This window comes from Bubalus kerabau, chromosome 10, assembly GCF_029407905.1.
Source record: "Bubalus kerabau isolate K-KA32 ecotype Philippines breed swamp buffalo chromosome 10, PCC_UOA_SB_1v2, whole genome shotgun sequence".
In the NCBI taxonomy this organism is placed as follows: domain Eukaryota; kingdom Metazoa; phylum Chordata; class Mammalia; order Artiodactyla; family Bovidae; genus Bubalus; species Bubalus kerabau.
In genome coordinates, this window is record NC_073633.1 from 8,648,261 (window position 1) to 8,670,040 (window position 21,780).

Consider the following 21,780-nt stretch of genomic DNA (forward strand, 5'->3'; position numbering starts at 1 on the left):
TATCTCAATTAAAGGTTAAATATACCAGAAGTCTAAATCTATCTGGTAGGATAGAAAGGCCTTGGCAGTATTACTTTTTGTGTATATAATTAGTAATCCTAAAAGACAGTCATCCTGTGCAACTTTATTATGCAAAGCAATTAGTATTATGCAAAATACTGATTCAAATCACAGCATGATTTTTTTTTTGTCCTTTTGCAAGAAGATATGAGCTAAATTTCTATTAAATATTCATCTACGTTTTGAATCACCTGATGTATTCAGTTTAACTCTTTTGGATAAAGCAACAATAAAAGAAATTATATGACTAACTTAAAGATTCGAAATAGCAGAAACAAGTTTTTTCAAGTCTGGGAAATTAGAGCAGCAATTCTACTTTGCTGCCATAAAATACAAATACAGAAATTAGGTTTCTATTCTCAAAGCCTTTTTTCTGGAAATAGTTTTCTTTCTTGCTTATAGAATGAGAACCAGCCACCACAGCATTTTTATGGGTCTTTTTTCAGAAATGAAGTGGCTTAAGAATGGTTAGAGAAGGAAGTGGATGCAGGGCTGGTGGCTCAGCAACCTCTAATTAGAGAAGCCTCACGTGATGCATAGTCTATACTTGGACCACCCAAGACAAAACTGTCCACCTGTTTCACATCTTGTTGCGTAAACCAAACCCGAAGTATTTTTCCAAGGAAGTGATCAGCAGGTAACTGTCAGTTTAAAAATTCTCCATGGAGAAATAGTATAAATGGCCCATAAAAGAGATGAAAAGACGCTCAATCTCACTTATATTGAAGAAATTAAAATTAGTGTACTTTCTCACCTCTTTGTTGGTCTACTGAAATAGCCTTCTAACTGCTCGCCATCTTGCAAACGAAGCAATTGTCTAAAAGTAAAAATCATGCCCATCCACCGCTAGAAACCCGGCTTCCCAGTTCACTTATTAAATATATTTAACCATAAATTACACTGTTCTTTAACCTAAATTGTATCAATCTGAAACTTTTTACATTTACAATATCAGAAATCTTTTCATGTTATCACATAGATCTGTCTTTTTAGCTGCTGGGTAGTATTCCACAGGTTCCCTTAGCTATTCTCTAATTAATACACAGCTAAATTGTTAACAATTTTTTTGCTGTTACAAATAAGGCTGAAATGAACATCGTGTATGTGCCTTCTTGCCACACGAGAGTGTTTGTCTAAGGAATGAAACTCCAGTACTTTGGCCACCTCATGCGAAGAGTTGACTCATTGGAAAAGACTCTGATGCTGGGAGGGATTGGGGGCAGGAGGAGAAGGGGACGACAGAGGATGAGATGGCTGGATGGCATCACTGACTCGATGGACGTGAGTCTCAGTGAACTCCGGGAGTTGGTAATGGACAGGGAGGCCTGGCGTGCTGCGATTCATGGGGTCGCAAAGAGTCGGACAAGGACTAAGCGACTGATCTGATCTGATCTGATCTGGAGAAGTAATTTCTTAAAAAATAGCCACTGCCAAGTTACCTTCCCAACCAGCTGTGAGGACACCCCACCAGCGGAGTGTGAGAGGCCTATGAAACAACTTTGCTGACATTTGCTTCTAGACTCTTTGAACTGTTCCACTATCTATTCCTGTGACTTTAATTCTGGGAAATTCTTGTCTTTAATTATCCTTTTTTTTTTTTGCCACGCGGGCATGTGGGATCTTAGTTCCCAGACCAGGGATTGAACCCAGGCCCTTGGCAGTGAGAGGAAGAAGTCTTAACTACGGAGCCGCCAGGGAAGTCCCTTTAATTTTCTCTTTAAATACTGTATCCCTCCCTCTCTTCTCCTTTTTCTCCTGTGAATAGTGGAACTTCTGGATCTACACTTTGTTTCTTCATTTTCCTTTCAGACTTTCCATCTCCTCCACCTTTACACCCTCCTAGGGGGAATGTCTTGACCCAATCGTTCAATTCACACATGCCCTCTTCCACACCGTCCATCAGCCCTGGGTGGCACCCTCTGAAGCAGCGCGTCTTCCAGGCGCCTCCCCGGATGCCGGGCAGCAAAGGCGGGGGCGCAGGCGCAGCTGGTGTCCACCCTGGGGACCAACAGTCTCCGCACTCCCGGCCTCGCTTGGCAGCCATGGGGCCATGGAGGCAGCTCCTGCGCTCCGTGATGGTGGGCGCCCCGGGCTCCGGCAAGCGCACCCTGATGCTGCTCATTACCAAACACTTCCAGCTGAAGACCTTCTCCAGTGGGGATCTAATCCGAGACAACATGCGAAGGGACACAGAAATCAGGGTGCTGGCCAAGACCTTCATGGACCAGGGGAAGCTCATCCCGGACGACCTCATTATTCGGCTGTTGCTCCAGAAGCTGAAAAATGTCACCCAGTATAACTGGCTGTTGTGTGGTTTCCCCAGGACACTTGCACAGGCTGAAGCCCCGGACAGAGTCCATCAGGTACACTTGGTGATGAACCTGAATGTGCCATTTGAGGTCATTGGCATCGCCTGGAGGCTCGCTGGGTTCATCCAGCCAGTGGCCGCGTCTATAACCTCGGATTTAACCCTCCCAAAGTGGTCGGTGTGGACGATGTGACTGGAGAGCCTCTCATTCAGCGTGTAGACGATAAACCTGAGACACTTAGCAAAAGAATGAAGGTTTACCAAGACCAAACGAAACCGGTCCTGGAATATTATCAGAAAAAGGGAATGTTGGAAACATTTTCTGGAACAGAAACCAGTAAGATCTGGCCCTGTATGCAGGCTTTCCTGCAAACCAAAGTCCCACTGAGACACCCAAAAACTCAATTACTCCAGGAGGAAAAATCCTTGTGATCAGTAAGATGAACAGAACTATTCCTTCTTTCACAAGAAGTTCCTCGTTCTAAGACTCCACCATGTACGAATTCTTTGAAAATTAGTTTTATTTCTGTGGATTTTATTCTGGACATAAAGGATATGCCAAATGAGTCTAATAATAAGAATTGTCTTTTAAAATTGTCTAGTGTGTTTTATCCAGCTGTCTTCTATGGGTGTACAATTCAAAAACATCAGAGATGTCTAAACTTTAAAAAATTCTTTTAGACCAAAAGTAAAAGAGCAATTGGTAGTAATCTAACTTTTGTTTAGTAATAATAAATGACTGGTAAGGTTTTATATTTTTCCAGAAAAGTAAAAAATTAAAATACTAATTTGGAGAAAATATTTCATCAGAAGCTTTTGCATAGCCAGATGCCCAAAAAAAGGAAAAAAAAAAAAAGACATTTCTAACATGGAGGACATGATTTTGTGAGATGCTATCTCTATAAAATTCCAGATAAAAATAACTGAATGCAGAATGCAAATTTACTGCTGACTTTAAGAAATCTATAAGGTGGCCGCATGAGCTACATTAATTTTGTTGATAAACATACCTTCCATTTCCTCAGAACTTTCTATTTTTTATTAAAAAAAATCAACATTTAGGTAAATATTATTTTGATAGAACTTGTTTTCTTCTGAAAATACATGTTTACTGAGAGATATAACTTATGTTAGAGATTGACATTAGAAGTTCTTGTATAAGCACCAAAATTGAATGAATTTTCTTTAATGGAAAATGTAATTGACATGTTTTCAGATGTTAAGAAATGTGTGTTTTAGGAGACTTCCCTGGTCCAGTAGTTAAGATTCCACACTTCCTCTGCAGGGGGTACAGTTTCGATCCCTGGTTAAAGAACTAAGATCCCACATCCCACATGCTGTGTGGCCAGGAAAAAAAAAAAGAGTGTTTTAGGATCTTCTTGCCAGTTCTCCTTTTGATCAATATGCCTTGGTGAGTAACACATTAAAGTATTAAAAAAACAAAGAATGAATAAAAAAACTCATGCCGTTATGTAAAATACAAATAATGTATAATTAAGAAACAAAAATAGATCAAGCATGCCTGGTGGGAAATTTCCTTGACAGAAATAGCTATCATAATTAGTAAACGGAAATTTACTTGCTAGAAAAAGCCATCATAATTAGTAAATGTGGCACTAGAAAGGCTTTATATGATAGAAAGGACTAGGAAAGTAACTGAATTTGCTGAAGGTGGAGTTCTTTATTCCTGATCAAAGAAGTTGATACCTGCTGGCGTTCACTGACATCCCATCTTAAGGGAAGAAAATCTTGCCACTTTTTTCTGAGCAACCATTTTAAAATAAGCATTTTGGGTTCCTTTGGTGGGGTCAGGAAAATGTGTGCTATGTTTTATGGCCTGGAGTAGTGGAGCAGTATGAGAAGCTAGGCTATTTCTTAAATGATATTTTTACTCTATTTTAGTTAGTGCTAAATCAAATGAAACAAGTCCTTGTACAAACTATTACTGCCTTTGAAAAATTCATCCCATTTTAATCCAGGCACTTAAAACACAAATACCATCAAATGTTTCTTATGTATTTGCAGGGTAGGGGGAGGGGGCTTATTTTTCTTTCTTTTGATTTTTTTCATTCATTGTCAGTTTTTCAAAACGGACCAAGCCTTTTAAAAAGATCTACAGAAAACATTTCATACTTTAAAATACTTTCTGCTGCTGCTAAGTCGCTTCAGTCGTGTCCGACTCTGTGCGACCCCACAGACAGCAGCCCACCAGGCTTCCCATCCCTGGGATTCTCCAGGCAAGAACACTGGAGTGGGTTGCCATTTCCTTCTCCAGTGCATGAAAGTGAAAAGTGAAAGTGAAGTCGCTCAGTCATGTCTGACTCTAGCAACCCCATGGACTGCAGCCTACCAGGCTCTTCCGTCCGTGGGATTTTCTAGGCAAAAGTACTGGAGTGGGGTGCCATTGCCTTCTCCAAAATACTTTCTATAACGTCTTATACTGTTAGATGCTTTCCGAGAAGTAAAATACTGAACTTATGAACTATCACTAGTCACTAGGTTATAAGGCATCATTAGTCTTTATTATAAAAAAACTGGACTTCAGAAAAAAATATCTACCTATTCAGTATTTTATTAAACAGGCCAAGTTTTCATCTTCATGACCTCCAGTTGATTTGTGACTCCTCTATCCTCACACATCTATCAGAAAAATCTACATATGTTTATTCTTAATTTCTGCTTTGCTTGCTCTGTTGTTTATCTTGCTTGAGTGTTGGTTCGTCCTTCCTGTTGCACCTGCCGCCTTTGGTAGCGTTGGTCTTGCTCGTATGCGTGGCGACCTTGTCTCTGTAGTCTGAGGTTGAGGTTCTCTGCTGGATGCATGAACTACATCCTCTGTCAGTGTGCCATATTTGTGGGAAGACTGCCAGTCTAAATTGTCCTCTGGCCTTTTCTCGGGGACCAGGAAGAAGGAAAATCCACTGGGTGAGATTTCTCTGGGGTGTTGAGGTCTCTTGCCCAATTTCCCTCCTTATGGCACAGGGCCGTATCTGTCTAAACTGCTCTCCCTGGCCATGACTCCTACCTGAGGCTCACACTCTGTCACTGCTGTTTGGCTCAAGAGCAGATGGAAGAGCATCAGTAGAGGATGAGTTGCTGGCCCCTCCTGCAGCAGTGCCCCGAGGACCGATGTGTCAATTGTCCTTGATACCCTTCTGCTTCCAGGGTCTGCCACCTGTGGGGATGGCGTCTTGGTGCTCCTTCCCCTTCTGGGCACTAGGCTTCTATAAGCATTTTAGATTTGGCTCTGTGTTTTTGCATCAATGCAGTCTACATCCCATATTTTAGGATTTATCGTGGTTTCTGGTTCACTGAAAGGTTCACTTCTTACATAGGATCATTAGTTAAGGCCCTTGCTGTAGGAACGAAGATGCTGGTCCACCATCCTGAAATAGAACCAAATTTCCTTGTCCACCCTCGAAATACGTAAGTCATCAAGCCTAGAGCTATGCCCTTCAACTCTGGCCACACATGAGAATCAGCTGGGAGCTTTAAGACAGTACACTGACACCCTGGATATTTTGATTAACTATCATGGGTGGAAGCCATGGTTAGTACTATGTTGTACTTACAACGTCCCCTGGCTTTTGTAAACCACTACCTTAAAATAGGGGCTTCCCAGGTAGCTCAGCGGTTAAATAATCTGCCTGCAATGCAGGAGACACAAGTTCGATCCCTGGGTCAGCAAGATGCCCCAGAAGATGGCACGGCAACCCACTCCAGTATTCTTGCCTAGAGAATCCCATGGACAGAGGAGCTTGGTGGGCTACAGGCCATGGAGTCACAGAGTCGGACACAAATGAAGCAAGTGAGCACGCACACATGCACCTTTAACAGCAGAGCTGACTTCCTCTGAGACAGCCAGCCTTCAAAAAAGTTTTCAGCAGAGACTCAAAACCCACCTGGCAGTCTCACCAGCTGGAACATTCATCACAAAAGGCTCTGTCCGCCTTGTCATTTTTTCCGCCCACACACAGAAATATTTAAGCAATCGATGTTTTATCATTATTTTATCATTAGTCATCACCATGGATAACTAACCCTTTTCATTTTATCTGTGTTATTTATCAACTGCCACATCAAATATGTCACCTACTTATTGATTTTTGGAAGCTTGCTTAAATAAACACCTTTTCCTGTGTGCCCAGTGGGTCAAGCTCTCTGATAGTTCTATTGTATTTAAACTCAGCTAATGATGCTCATTTTCAAGTATGAAAGTGAAAGTGAAGTCAGTCGTGTCTGACTCTTTGTGACCCATGGACTGTAGTCGGCCAGGCTCCTCCATCCATGGGATTTTCCAGGCAAGAATACTGGAGTGGGTTGCCATTTCCTTCTCCAGGGACTCTTCCTGACCCAGGGATCAAACCCACGTCTCCCGCATCACAGGCAGACTCTTTACCATCTGAGCCACCAGGGAATGCCTGTATTTTCAAGCATGCAGCTTGTGAAACCAACTTACAATGAAATCATGATAGATTTTCTAGTCTACAATAGCTTTTGTTTAGTTCTAACTAAAAACTTGGGGAAAAGCCAATTAAATGAATTCTGACGATGAAGTAACCCAAAATACAATGCAATTATCTAAAAATTTGCAAAATTTTCTACTAGTAATTGACATACACACACACACACACACACACACACACACAAACACGCTCAGCCATGTCTGACTCTTTGTGACCCATGGACTATACAGTCCATGGAATTCTCCAGGCCAGAATACTGGAGTGGGTAGCCGTTCCCTTCTTCAGGGGATCTTCCCAACCCAGGGATCAAATCCAGGTCTCCCACATTGCAGGTGGATTCTTTACCAGCTGAGCCACAGGGAAGCCTAGTAACTGACACAAACTTATGTAAAGGAAAATGGGAACATGTTTATGTGCAACTGTAGGATGTCCTTACTCTCCAATCAGGCCTAGGATCAAGGTCTTGTGAAATCCTTGTGTGCTTCTGGTGGCTGACCATCTGGATAGCTTTACTGTGATGTCTCCTCCAGCAAGGGGAAGGAAAACACCAGGTATGTAGAATGAAAACAAGTCAGAACAGAGTCCAGGTGGGGAAAAGGTATTAGGAAGGAGAACAGATTGGAGATGTGAGAGAACTTTGAATATTATGACACAGCAGTACCTCTCTCAGCAAGCTGAGGAAATTTCCATCATGTCAAGGGATTGGGAAAAAAACATTCAAAAGTAAAGAGGATGTCGGGCCACCTGGATACAGAATTTGGTTACTGAAAACTGTAAGGATTGGGGAATGTATCAGATCTCCCACTGAATCACACTGTTCCATGGATGGTGAAAGCCCACCCAGTTATGATTATGGGAAAGGGTAGAAGTCATGGGATGAAAGATGAGGAGGAAGCAAAGTTAGAAGTTGACTGGAAAGACTCTGGGAAGAGAATGGGACATTGTTACTTGGTGGGACATGGAATTTGAGGGTGGAATAAATTAGAAGAAAATCTTTGGAACTAAGAAAGAAATCAGAAAATATTGGCAAGAGAATTGATAGAATTGTGATAGAAAAAAAAAAAAAAAGGAACAGACTCAGAACAAACTCTAGTTATGCTTTCTCAATATTTTTTCCTCCTTATAAAAAAAAAGAAAATGCCTACTATATATCCTGTGAACACTGGGACACTGGAAAGAACCATTAACTTAGGCAAATAAAGAGGTCCAGGTCAATTACTTTGAAGCAAATGAAGTCTTAAGGGGTTTGCATCTAGCAAGAATAGGATTCACTTCCTGGCACCATCAATTACCATTTGGAATGGTCATTTCATGCTTTAAGAGGTAGAAAAGTTGCATGTAATATGTCTCCAAATGTGATCATTTCAGAAATCATTTGAGAACTGGTAAAAACCTTTAGCAAGTTTAACAATCCTAGAATCTTCCTTTTCTGAGTCTCCATAATACTGCTCTCAAAAGTTAACAAATTTAATGCAGTAAGATTAGATCTCAATTACCGGAGAAAACTATTAAAAATTCCAACATACGGAGGCTGAAAAACACGCTGCTGAATAACCAACAAATCACAGAAGAAATTAAAAAAGAAATCAAAATTTGCATAGAAACAAATGAAAATGAAAACACAACAACCCAAAACCTGTGGGACACTGTAAAAGCAGTCCTAAGGGGAAAGTTCATAGCAATACAGGCACACCTCAAGAAACAAGAAAAAAGTCAAATAAATAACCTAACTCTACACCTAAAGCAACTAGAAAAGGAAGAAATGAAGAACCCCAGGGTTAGTAGAAGGAAAGAAATCTTAAAAATTAGGGCAGAAATAAATGCAAAAGAAACAAAAGAGACCATAGCAAAAATCAACAAAGCCAAAAGCTGGTTCTTTGAAAGGATAAATAAAATTGACAAACCATTAGCCAGACTCATCAAGAAACAAAGGGAGAAAAATCAAATCAATAAAATTAGAAATGAAAATGGAGAGATCACAACAGACAACACAGAAATACAAAGGATCATAAGAGACTACTTTCAGCAATTTTATGGCAATAAAATGGACAATGTGGAAGAAATGGACAAATTCTTAGAAAAGTACAACTTTCCAAAACTCGACCAGGAAGAAATAGAAAATCTTATCAGACCCATCACAAGCACGGAAATTGAAATTGTAATCAGAAATCTTCCAGCAAACAAAAGCCCAGGTCCAGACGGCTTCACAGCTGAATTCTACCAAAAATTTAGAGAAGAGCTAACACCTATCCTACTCAAACTCTTCCAGAAAATTGCAGAGGAAGGCAAACTTCCAAACTCATTCTATGAGGCCACCATCACCCTAATACCAAAACCTGACAAAGATGCTACACAAAAAGAAAACTACAGGCCAATATCACTGATGAACATAGATGCAAAAATCCTTAACAAAATTCTAGCAATCAGAATCCAACAACACATTAAAAAGATCATACATCATGACCAAGTGGGCTTTATCCCAGGGATGCAAGGATTCTTCAATATCCGCAAATCAATCAATGTAATACACCACATTAACAAATTGAAAAATAAAAACCATATGATTATCTCAATAGATGCAGAGAAAGCCTTTGACAAAATTCAACATCCATTTATGATAAAAAACTCTCCAGAAAGCAGGAATAGAAGGAACATACCTCAACATAATAAAAGCTATATATGACAAACCCACAGCAAACATTATCCTCAATGGTGAAAAATTGAAAGCATTTCCTCTAAAGTCAGGAACAAGACAAGGGTGCCCACTTTCACCATCACTATTCAACATAGTTTTGGAAGTTTTGGCCACAGCAATCAGAGCAGAAAAAGAAATAAAAGGAATCCAAATTGGAAAAGAAGTAAAACTCTCACTGTTTGCAGATGACATGATCCTCTACATAGAAAACCCTAAAGACTCCACCAGAAAATTACTAGAACTAATCAATGAATATAGTAAAGTTGCAGGATATAAAATCAACACACAGAAATCTCTTGCATTCCTATACACTAATAATGAGAAAACAGAAATAGAAATTAAGGAAACAATTCCTTTCACCATTGCAACAGAAAGAATAAAATACTTAGGAATATATCTACCTAAAGAAACTAAAGACCTATATATAGAAAACTATAAAACACTGGTGAAAGAAATCAAAGAGGACACTAATAGATGGAGAAATATACCATGTTCATGGATTGGAAGAATCAATATAGTGAAAATGAGTATACTACCCAAAGCAATTTATAGATTCAATGCAATCCCCATCAAGCTACCAATGGTATTCTTCACAGAGCTAGAACAAATAATTTCACAATTTGTATGGAAATACAAAAAACCTCGAATAGCCAAAGCGATCTTGAGAAAGAAGAATGGAACTGGAGGAATCAACCTGCCTGACTCAGGCTCTACTACAAAGCCACAGTCATCAAGACAGTATGGTACTGGCACAAAGACAGAAATATAGATCAATGGAACAAAATAGAAAGTTCAGAGATAAATCCATGCACATATGGACACCTTATCTTTGACAAAGGAGGCAAGAATATACAATGGATTAAAGACAATCTCTTTAACAAGTGGTGCTGGGAAATCTGGTCAACCACTTGTAAAAGAATGAAGCTAGAGCACTTTCTAACACCATACACAAAAATAAACTCAAAATGGATTAAAGATCTAAACATAAGACCAGAAACTATAAAACTCCTAGAGGAGAACATAGGCAAAACACTCTCTGACATACATCACAGCAGGATCCTCTATGACCCACCTCCCATAATATTGGAAATAAAAGCAAAAATAAACAAATGGGACCTAATTAAACTTAAAAGCTTCTGAACAACAAAGCAAACTATAAGCAAGGTGAAAAGACAGCCTTCAGAATGGGAGAAAATAATAGCAAATGAAGCAACCGACAAACAACTAATCTCAAAAATATACAAGCAACTCCTACAGCTCAATTCCAGAAAAATAAATGCCCCAATCAAAAAATGGGCCAAAGAACTCAAGAGACATTTCTCCAAAGAAGACATACAGATGGCTAACAAACACATGAAAAGATGCTCAACATCACTCATTATCAGAGAAATGCAAATCAAAACCACTATGAGGTACCATTTCACGCCAGTCAGAATGACTGCAATCCAAAAGTCTACAAGCAATCAATGCTGGAAAGGGTGTGGAGAAAAGGGAACCCTCTTACACCGTTGGTGGGAATGCAAACTAGTACAGCCACTATGGAGAACAGTGTGGAGATTCCTTAAAAAACTAGAAATAGAACTGCCTTATGATCCAGCAATCCCACTGCTGGGCATACACACTGAGGAAACCAGAATTGAAAGAGACACGTGTACCCCAATGTTCATCGCAGCACTGTTTATAATAGCCAGGACATGGAAGCAACCTAGATGTCCATCAGCAGACGAATGGATAAGAAAGCTGTGGTACATATACACAATGGAGTATTATTCAGCCATTAAAAAGAATACATTTGAATCAGTTCTAATGAGGTGGATGAAACTGGAGCCTATTATACAGAGTGAAGTAAGCCAGAAAGAAAAACACCAATACAGTATACTAATGCATATATATGGGATTTAGAAAGATGGTAACGATAACCCTGTATGTGAGACAGCAAAAGAGACACAGATGTATAGAACAGTCTTTTGGACTCTGTGGGAGAGGGAGAGGATGGGATGATTTGGGAGAGTGGCATTGAAACATGTATAATATCATATATGAAATGAGTCGCCAGTCCAGGTTCGATGCACGATACTGGATGCTGGGGGCTGGTGCACTGGGATGACGCAGAGGGATGGTATGGGGTGGGAGGAGGGAAGAGGGTTCAGGATGGGGAACACGTGTATACCTGTGGCAGATTCATTTTGATATATGGCAAAACTAATACAATATTGTAAAGTTAAATAAAATAAAATTTTAAAAAAAGTTAACAAATTTAAGTAGCAAGGCAATCGGATGACGTATCTGTGTGTATTTGGGACTGGGGCTCAGAGGCAAGCTTCACAAGTGAAGACAAGCTGAGATTCAGGCTATCTGTATATATAACAACTACCATCTGACAGCAAAGTAGTTTGTTAGTTGCTCTCTTGTTACTTAAAATGTCTTCCCAAAATGCAGGAGGCAGGGACCCTCAGGACCTGAAATCTTACCTGGAAGCTGTAGTGACTCTTGAGTCCCGAAGAGATGCCATGTGTCAGCCAAGGCTGCTTCCATAGTTGTGGGCACCAGAGGGAGGGAAAATGTCAAGTTCTTGGGGAAAAAAAGAACTAAAACAAAATAAAAATTTAAAAAAGCAAATTAAAACAAACAAAAAACTAATTAAAAACAGCAACACATAAGAATCATTTGAGCCCCTTTCGGGGACACTGCCCCTCTATTTGGATGACTTTATGGTTCTGGTCTCTTGTTGGATATGCTGGGGGTTTTGCCTTTAGCCAAGCATGCCTTAAACCATGATTCATGGTGTCAAGAAAGTACAAAAGTCCTCCTATTTTCCACAGGCCCTTTCCCTTCTGATGATAGTCACTGAAAGGGAAACACATTCTTCTATTCCATAGTTAACAGCAAAGCTTAGAATCATCTCAGAAGACTTAGCGTTAGTCGCTCAGTCGTGTCCAACTCTTTGCGACCCCATGGCCTGTAGCCCGCCAGGCTCCTCTGCCCATGGAGTTCTCCAGGCAAGAATACTGGAGTGGGTTGCCAGTTCCTTCTCTCAGAAGACTTAACACAGTGACTAATACTTATTCTAGAAAAAGAAAAGAGGAATATAAGAGGGCAGTGAGAGTGCCGGTTATCTACAGCAGAGATGGTGCTGGGTTGGGATGTGAAAACCAGGAGCAAGGTCAAGAAGACTGGGACAGAAAGGGAAGCTAAAGGATAACCTGCCACACACGTGCCTGTGCAAGCCTGGGAGGTAGGTAAGTATCGTGTTAGTCCAGGGACCTTCCTCCTCACCTCCTTCAGAGAGAGCTCTAAAAGTCTTCTCTGAGACAACAGGCAATGGGCACATGTAATCCCTGGAAATCCCTAGCTTTTCCTGCACCAGGATTTTGCAGTGTTTCTAGACAACTACTTCCCCTCCTCCTTGCACTAGAGAAAAGGGGTCCATTTCCTGCTCTGATGCAATACGGATGCCAACTGCCTGGAATCCACTCATCACCACATGGTCTTTTCAAGTCAGAAGGCTCCCCTCCCCAGGTCTCACGTGAGATTGCTGCAAGTCACAGGATGACCCTGTCAGTGATCTAAAATGGAGCCAGCTGAGCACGAGGGCCCACAGGCAGATGGAGAACTCAGCCAAGTTCTCCTATGCAAGCATTCACATCACATGAACATCATGAGAACATGTTCATACAAGTGTGTGGGGCGAGGGAGGTTTCCTCCTCTCCAAACACATGTTCTAAAAGTGTAAAACCCGCTAATGTGCCTCAGTCTAGAGCTACATTAGGAAGCGTGTGCATCCTTAGGGAACCACACACTCTATATGGTTTATCAGGAAAGTCCAGACACAGGCACGTGTGTGCCTTCGGTCCAGATGTTCGGTCTTGCTCCCACTTGTTCCGCTGGTTCCTGTCTCCCCAAGGACAGAGCCTGGGGCTGTATGCGTGGATCACCAGGGCTGAGTTGAACTAGTCAATTCAGCAGGTTTACATGCTCAATCCGACCCTTACAAGAACCAAAAGGAGGTTCACTGTGGCTTTAGACAAGGGGTCATACTCTCCCTGGGAATAAACTCAATGAGTTGTATTTGTGTTTGGACTGCCCTGCCCACACTCACCACCTATTTTAGACAGCACATGACTCTGACTCACAGGAGAGAGCAAAGTACAGCATGATGGCTTTAAAACAGGCTGCACACCCACTCCCTTGGGCCAGAGCCCCAAAACACCCAAGTCCCCGAGTGCCAGCATCGAGGCCCCTCTCCTCTCCTGGCATCGCCAAACAGTGAATGAGGTCACCCACATCCAGCAAAACAAAAGCAAACATTTAAAAATACCTTCCAAGCACACAAGTTGACAACTTGAACAAGAATGTGGCGGGGTGGGGGGGGGAAAGGCAAGTCATTTATAACTTGATGTCTTCTATGATATAGTTAGCTGTGCCCAGATGCTGCGGGTGGGATGAAGCCGGAAAGAGGCCACAACAACAGAGGCTCTGAGGCCATCAAGGAGGGGCTGGAGGACCTTTTCAGAAGAGCCAGCGGCTCCAGGTGACAGCATGGAAATGAAGTGCCACACACGCCAGCTCCCTTCCCCGTGGCATCATGCCTTTGCTAGGTTAATTCTCAGAAGCTCTTTGCAGCCAGGTCTGAAACCCACTCAAATTTGCTCAGATAAGTGGTGAATTGTGTGGGGGTAGAAGGGAGAAAGGAGCATGCCCACTCTAGGTATGAAAAAGTCTTGGGAACTCAGGATGATGACTAATAAATTAGAGCCCAGAAGGGGCAGGAACTGGGATCCCTGAGAAGCACCCCCAAGTCAGAGCCAAGTGCCCTCACTTAGGGCAGGGGTCTCAGGTTCCAAAGCCTATGGGGGTTCACATACATGAAACAGGGGCCTTAAATGGGAAAGTTCTTGTCACTGAGGCTCAGGGTCCCATGGCAGCAAGTGGTCACCTACAAAACTCTAGAGGAAGCTTTGCCTTCAAATGAAGGCAAAGGTTTATTCTAACTCTTCCCCATGAAACTTGCTAGTCTTTAGACATGAGTTTTCTGGATCATCCGACATAATTCTTTCTGGTTCACAGGGTTGCCCCAGTTCAGATTTTATCATTAAAGTATGTGGTCAGGAACCAAGGTTATTTCCCATAGAAGTAACTGTCCTAAAATGGAAAACCCTAACTGAGCTGCTCCCGTGAGCTTGGCAGGCCGTGAGATCCCTCGGAAACCAATGTCACCTCTTCCACCATCTGCCTTGTGGCACCTGGTGGTCTTGCTGCTATCTTCCTGCTGTGTCCTCATCCTGTTCTCATAAGCAGGGTTCTGATGCCGCAGGAAAGAGTCAAAATAAACCTTTGCCTTCATTTGAAGCCTTGAGTAAATAAACTCCTGGGCACGTGCCAACTCCTGTCGGTGCACGTGTCCTCACCCATCAGCAAGAAGCAAACAACCAGGCAAAAACCACATGGAGATCACTGCCCGTTCCCAGCAGTGCGCGTTCAGGCAGTGTCGGTTCCCATCCAGGGGCTGGCGGACAGAATCCCTAACTAGCTCCACGGGTCCTGGGGAGATGATCCTCTGTGTTCTGTTGTCCCTGATTCTCTGCTAGGGCCCTGGGAAGGCCAGGTCCTTGGAGAGCCAATTAATAGTCCACATTTATGGAAGGAGGAGAGCCAGGGAAGGAGAGGAAGATGAGAAGTGGAAGTAAAAGAGAGGGAAAGGAAAGAGAGAAGGACAGTGACAGGGAGACGGGATGTGGGAAATAATACCTTTATTGCAGCCATTTAAATTAATACAGACTGAAGTCAGTCTGTACTTTAAATATTCAGATAATGATACTGAAGGAAATTTAATGAATGCAAACTCTTTGTGCTATTAATTTAGAAAATCAGGCTTGGGGAGGATTGTGCTATCGGAAATAACTCTATTACTAATAAAAAGAAATTGTAGAGAGATTGTAGAGAAAAAATTCAATCTGTACAAAAATATATACAGTGACAAATAAAAGACTCTCTCCACACCAACTTCCTGGGCCACTTTTCCTTCAGTTAGCAGATTTTAACTTCCTTCTGAGGAGAAAGAATAAACATATACACACACATAAACTCCACATATAAAAAGTATATATACACATATATAGTACAGTAAATTATATATGTATATATAATTTTGTATATGGTATATCATTTATTTTTTAATTTAAATTATAGATACATAATTAATATATGGCACAATAAAACAATAAGTATATAATATGTATTTAATTATATATAATTTATATATGGTATATGTTTATATATTATACAATGAATAAATATATATAATAAAATATATGACATAATTATATATGCCATATATTTGAACATTAACTAAAATGGACAGGAATGGTTGAATTTAATTCAGGTGACCATTATATCTACTACTGTGGGCAAGGATGCCTTAGGAGAAATGGAATAGCCCTCACAGTCAACAAAAGAGGCTGAAATGCATTACTTGGGTGCAATCTCAAAAATGACAGAATTATCTCAGTTTGTTTCCAAGGCAAACCATTCAACATCACAGTAATCCAAGTCTATGCCCCAACCACTAACACCAAAGAAGATGAAGCTGAATGGTTTCATGGAGACCTATAAGACTTCTAGAACTAACACCAAAAAAGGATGTCCTTTTCATCATAGGGGACTGTAATGCAAAAGTAGGAAGTCAAGAGATACCTGGAGTAATAGGCAAGTTTGGCCTTGGAGTACAATATGAAGCTGGGCAAAAGCTAACAGAGTTTTGGCAAGAGAACACACTGGTCATAGCTAACACCATTTTTCAACAACACAAGAGACGACGCTACACATGGACATCACAAACTGGTCAAATGGAAATCAAATTGATTATATTGTTTGCAGCTGAAGATGGAGAAGCTCTATATAGTCAGCAAAAACAAGGCCAAGAGTTGACTGTGGCTGAGATCATCCACTCCTTACTGCAAAATTCAGGCTCAAATTGAAGACAGTAGGTAAAACCACTAGACCGTTCAGATAGGACCTAAATCAAATCCCTTATGATTACACAGTGGAGGTGATGAATAGATTCAAGGGATTAGATATGGTAGACAGAGTGCCTGAAGAACTACGGATGGTGGTCGGTAACACTGTACAGGAGGCAGTGATCAAAACCATCCTGAAGAAAAGAAACGCAATAAGGCAAGGTAGTTGTCTGAGGAGGCTTTACAAATAGCCGAGGAAAGAAGAGAATCGAAAAGCAAGGGAGAAAGGGAAAGATATACCCAACTGAATGCAGAGTTCCAGAGAATAGCAAGGAGAGATAAGAAGGTCTTCTTCAACTAAGAGTGCAAAGAAATAGAGGAAAACAATAGAATGGCAAAGACTAGACATTTATTCAAGAAAATTGGAGATATCAAGGGAACATTTCATGCAAGAAAATGGGCACAATAAAGGATAGAAACGGTAAGGACCTAACAGAGGCAGAAGAGATTAAAAAGAGGCGGCAAGAATACACAGAAGAACTGTACAAAAAAGGTCTTAATGACCTGGATGACCACAATGGGGTAGTCACTTGCCTAGAGCCAGACATCCTGGAGTGTGATATGAAGTCAAGACGGCCTTAGGGCATTACTACCAACAAAGCTAGTGGAGGTGATGGAATTTCAGCTGAGCTATTTCAAATCCTAAAAGACGATGCTGTTACAGTGCTGCACTCAATATGTCAGCAAATTTGGAAAACTCAGCAATGACCACAGGACTGGAAAAGGTCAGTTTTCATTCCAATCCCAAAAAAGGGTAGTGCCAAAGAATGTTCAAAGTACCATACAATTGTACTTATAGGTAATGGTAGAAATCCTTCAAGTTAGGCTTCAGCAGTTCATGTACCAAGATGTTCCAGATATACAAGCTGTGTTTAGAAAAGGCAAAAGAACCAGAGATCAAATTGCCAACATCCACTGGATCATTGAAAAAGCAAGAGAGTTCCGGAAAAACATCTATTTCTGTTTTATTGACTATACCAAAGCCTTTGACTGTGTGGATCACAATAAACTGTGGAAAATTCTCAAAGAGATGGGAATACCAGGCCACCTTCCCTGCCACCTGAGAAAACTATGTGCAGCTCAAGAAGCAACAGTTAGAACTGGACATGGAACAAAAGACTGGTTCCAAACTGGGAAAGGAGCACAACAAGGCCGTATATTGTCACTCTATTTATTCAACTTACATGCAGAGTACAGCATGTGAAATGCCAGGCTGGATGAGTCACAAGCTGGAATCAAAACTGCCAGGAAAAATATCAATAACCTCAGATATGCAGATGATACCACTCTAATGGCAGCAAGCAAAAGGAACTAAAGAACCTCTTAAAGAAGGTAAAAGAGGAAGAGTGAAAAAGCTGGCTGAAAACTCAACATTCAAAAAATGAAGATTATGGCATCTGGTCCCATTGCTTCATGGCAAATAGATGAGGAAAAAGTGAAAACAGTGACAGACTTTATTTTCCTGGGCTCCAAAATCACTGCTAATGGTGACTGCAGCCATGAAATTAAAAGATGCTTGCTCCTTGGAAGAAAAACTATGACAAACCTAGACAGGATATTAAAAAAGCAGAGACATCATTTGCCAACAAAGTCCGTCTGGTCAAAACTATTGTTTTTCCACGAGTCATGTACGAATGTGAGAGTTGGACCATAAGAAAGGCTGAGAGCTAAAAAATTATGGTTTTGAATTGTGCTAGAGAAGACTCTTGAGAGGATAGCAAGAAGATCAAACCAGTCAATCCTAAAGGAAATCAACCCTGAATATTCATTGGAAGGACTGAAGCTCCAGTACTTTGGCCACCTGATGCAAAGAGTCAACTCATTGAAAAAGACCCTGATGCTGGAAAAGATTGAAGGCAAAAGGAGAAAGGGGTGACAGAGGATGAGATGGTTAGTTAGCATCACTGACTCAATGAACATGAACTTGAGCAAACTCCAGGAGATAGTAGAGGATAGGGAAGGGTGGTGTACTGCAGTCCATGGGGTCGCAAAGAGTCAGACATGATTGACCGACTGAACAACAATTATATACACAATTTATATTTATGTCATACAATTTATACAAAAGAGATCAAACTACACATGCTTTTTTGTAACTTACTCGTTTTCACTGAATGATAAGACCTAAGGCTCTTTCATGCCAACCCAGGTCTCACTGTTTGCCTGGCTGCCTGATATCCCACTGAAGGCTTATTACTGTAACCAGTCCCCATTCATGGATACATAGGCTGCTTATAGTGTTGGCTCTTACAAACAATACTGGTTCTTGGTGAATATCTACCAGGTGAAATCCTGACTGGAATTGCTGAGTCAACAACTCTATACACCTTTATTTTTGATTAGTGCTGTATTTATTGTACAATAAACAATCTGTTACCTGTATTAATTAGTTTTTAGGCTTTCTGTATCTAATTAAAAACCTAGAGTAGTTTTGGCTTAACTACATGAAAGTATATTTTCTCTTTGTAAAATAAGATCAGAGACTGGCACTTCAGAAAGTCATCAGAGACCGAGGTTCCTTCTTCTTCTCTGCTCTGCTACACCAGGTATGTGACTTCCACCCTCAGTGGTCCAGTGTAGTTACTGGAGCTCCATACCTCACAACTGCCTTCCAGGCAGCAGTAGAAAGAGAGGACAGAAAAAGAGAGACACACCTCTTAGACGAGTTAGCTCCCTTTAAAGAGCCTTCCAGAAAGTCCTATATAACATTTCTGCTTATATCTCATTGACCAGAACAAAATTAAACGACCATGCCTTATAATAAGGGGGCTGGGAATATTTGGGCAGCCATTCAGCCTGCTAAACAATTAGGTTCAGCTTCTAAGGAAGTACAAGAGAAAGGGGGCAACGAGCTTTTCCCACACATCATTACTCATCTTGATAAACTCCAAAATGCTTCTTCTCTTCAATTTTTAGCAGAAAGAGCTGGATACAGACATTTATAACAAACAAAAAAGCTCTTCTACAACTCCCACCTTCTCATGGCTCTGTTTCATCTCTCTATTAAAGCGGGCATTTGGAAGGCTTCATCTGAGAGAAACAGCAATGTTCATCGATACACACAGAGCAGACATGTAGCTCTGAGAAGCTTCTGGCGCATGGCAGTGGCAGCTGTCTTCACAAGGAAAGCCTTGGCTCCATGCATAATGAGTCCCCGCAAATCCATCCTCCGATTCTAACAAAATTCAACTCAGAGACAATCTTGCTTCAGCTAACTCCTTTCCACTCCCCCATATTTTTTGGAGAAAACTCCAGTCCTATGATTTCCTCTATAAATATCTCAGCATATATCTCTAAAACACAGACTCACAAAAACACCACAATGCCATCATCACATGTAAAAATAAAAACTCCTTAATACAAAAAGCTAGTGTTCCGCTTTCCAAGTCTCCAACTTTTTAACAATTTGCTTAAACAAAGAACCCAAATACGGTCCCTGCATTGCACCCATCTATCTCCCACCCAGCCCAAATTTGGTCTTGCACCCTTCTGCTTAAATATAGGAAGAGTAACATAATAAAATCATTGACAAAGAACTTATGTTTCATGTTCTGCATGGTTCAAAATCTTGTCTCTGAAAGCAATTTCCAGAATGTGTCCTCCAAAAAGGCTCACCTGAATATATAGTATCAGGTATCAAGCAGCGTGTTCTAGTATCTGGAAGACAGAGTCAATTCCCTGCCTATAGCTCAGACAGAATTGGTCTGGGCCTCGGTGTGTGCACCTTCTTGGCTAACCTCTGGGCTTCAGGAATGTCCAGGGCTCCTCAAAGCTCAGTTTCCTGGTTCACATTCTCTATCCTTTCCAGCTGGAAGATTGCCCTTCCCTGACTTGGTTTCTGCCTTCTGGATTTTTCCATGCCCACATGCCTGTGTCCCTGCTTTCAACCTGCCTTGGTGGCTAGTTTTTAACCTCTGTTCCTAGATCCCAGCTTGGCTCTCCTCGTCCCAGTTTTGGACCCGCCCCCTTTCCCAAATTGTCATTTCCGTCATTTCCCCCCCCCCACACACACACACAGGCACATGACCGTCATCACCACTAAACACACAAGGCCAAATCATTTCTCTTTAACTGGCCATGTTATCACCATACCTCCTATTTCCTTCTGTCTTGCAGAAATTAATCATGTTGTGACGCAGTAACACAGCTAAACGCATGCATGATAGCAATGCCCCTCCCCACAATCTGAATATAATAACAAATGTCCAGCATGACATGGGGACCTGGTATTTACTTGGCGTACAGAGATTCCCCAGGATGTTGAATGATCAGAATTTACTGTATGATGTACTGATGTATAATGTGTATCCAAACATAAGTTCAGTTTGGTGGCAAAGATGAAATTGTAAGAGTCTTGCTTCAGCAGCCTTACTGGATAAATTATACTTCTAAAATCCTGGGGCTGAATTAGTGCAGTAGCCAAAGAAAGGATCACATTGGGAGAAACACCGTTACTCTTCAAGTGTATTCACGCTCTGCTTTCTTCCTCTGCTCTGATCCTAAATGTTCTTGGCTTATCTGCACAAAACGGTCTCCTAAAATAATTTGCCCTCTAGGAGTCTCTGTCTCTGTTCCCTTCAATGGTGTAAACGAGTACCTTCTCAGTGGCTACCCTTTCAGTGAACTTTCTGCTTTCCAGAAATAGAGCTTGGCTAGAGCCGGCTAATCCTGGGTCCTGTGAACTGTCCCAGCATGGAGGGGGCAGGCTGCTGTGACTGAGACTTATATAAAACCCTCCAGGGAGGTGCAGAGCCCAGCAGATGTAGGACCGCAGCAGGCAGGGCCTCCCAGCTGGCCCAGTGCCCCCTCCCAGCTGGCCCAGCACTCCCTGCCCCTGTCATGCGAGCTATTGGCTAACTCAGGGTGGCTAATTCCATCACCTGTTATTTCCACTACAGCTCTGGCTGCTACCTTACTAGGGAATCTAAGGGAAGGTATCCGTCTACTTGCTAAGTTCAGATCAAGAAAGCAAGAACTCTTTGAAAGGACAACGTTCTTGACCGGGCCAGAGAACTAGGACTGAAACCCAGGCCCATCCCTACTGCGAGCGGCTGCAGCAGCACATTTATTTCCAGGGATGGGCTGAGCTGCAAGCCCCATGGAGGACAGCTATTTAGGCACAGAATCCTTGAACTAGAAGGGACCTGAGGAAGAGAGATGGTGCCGGGCAACTCGCTCATGACTGTCGTTAAAGGACATCAGGGTAACTGTCTAATAGACATCACCACCTCCCTG

General features: G+C 41.6%; 1 long non-coding RNA gene and 1 pseudogene across 1 annotated transcript in view; one reads left to right on the plus strand and one right to left on the minus strand.

The window, feature by feature from the left end:
• Nucleotides 1-2,102: 2,102 nt before the first annotated feature.
• On the plus strand, nucleotides 2,103-2,800 carry LOC129620727 (GTP:AMP phosphotransferase AK3, mitochondrial-like; annotated as a pseudogene).
• A 266-nt stretch (nucleotides 2,801-3,066) lies between these two features.
• Nucleotides 3,067-21,780, minus strand: part of LOC129620813 (uncharacterized) — a 29,444-nt gene continuing 10,730 nt past the window's right edge. The window contains exons 2-3 of the long non-coding RNA XR_008698731.1: nucleotides 12,001-12,117; nucleotides 3,067-5,754 (exon numbers count right to left, since the gene is read on the minus strand). This is a non-coding gene — a long non-coding RNA (uncharacterized LOC129620813). The remainder of the gene's footprint in view (nucleotides 5,755-12,000; nucleotides 12,118-21,780) is intronic.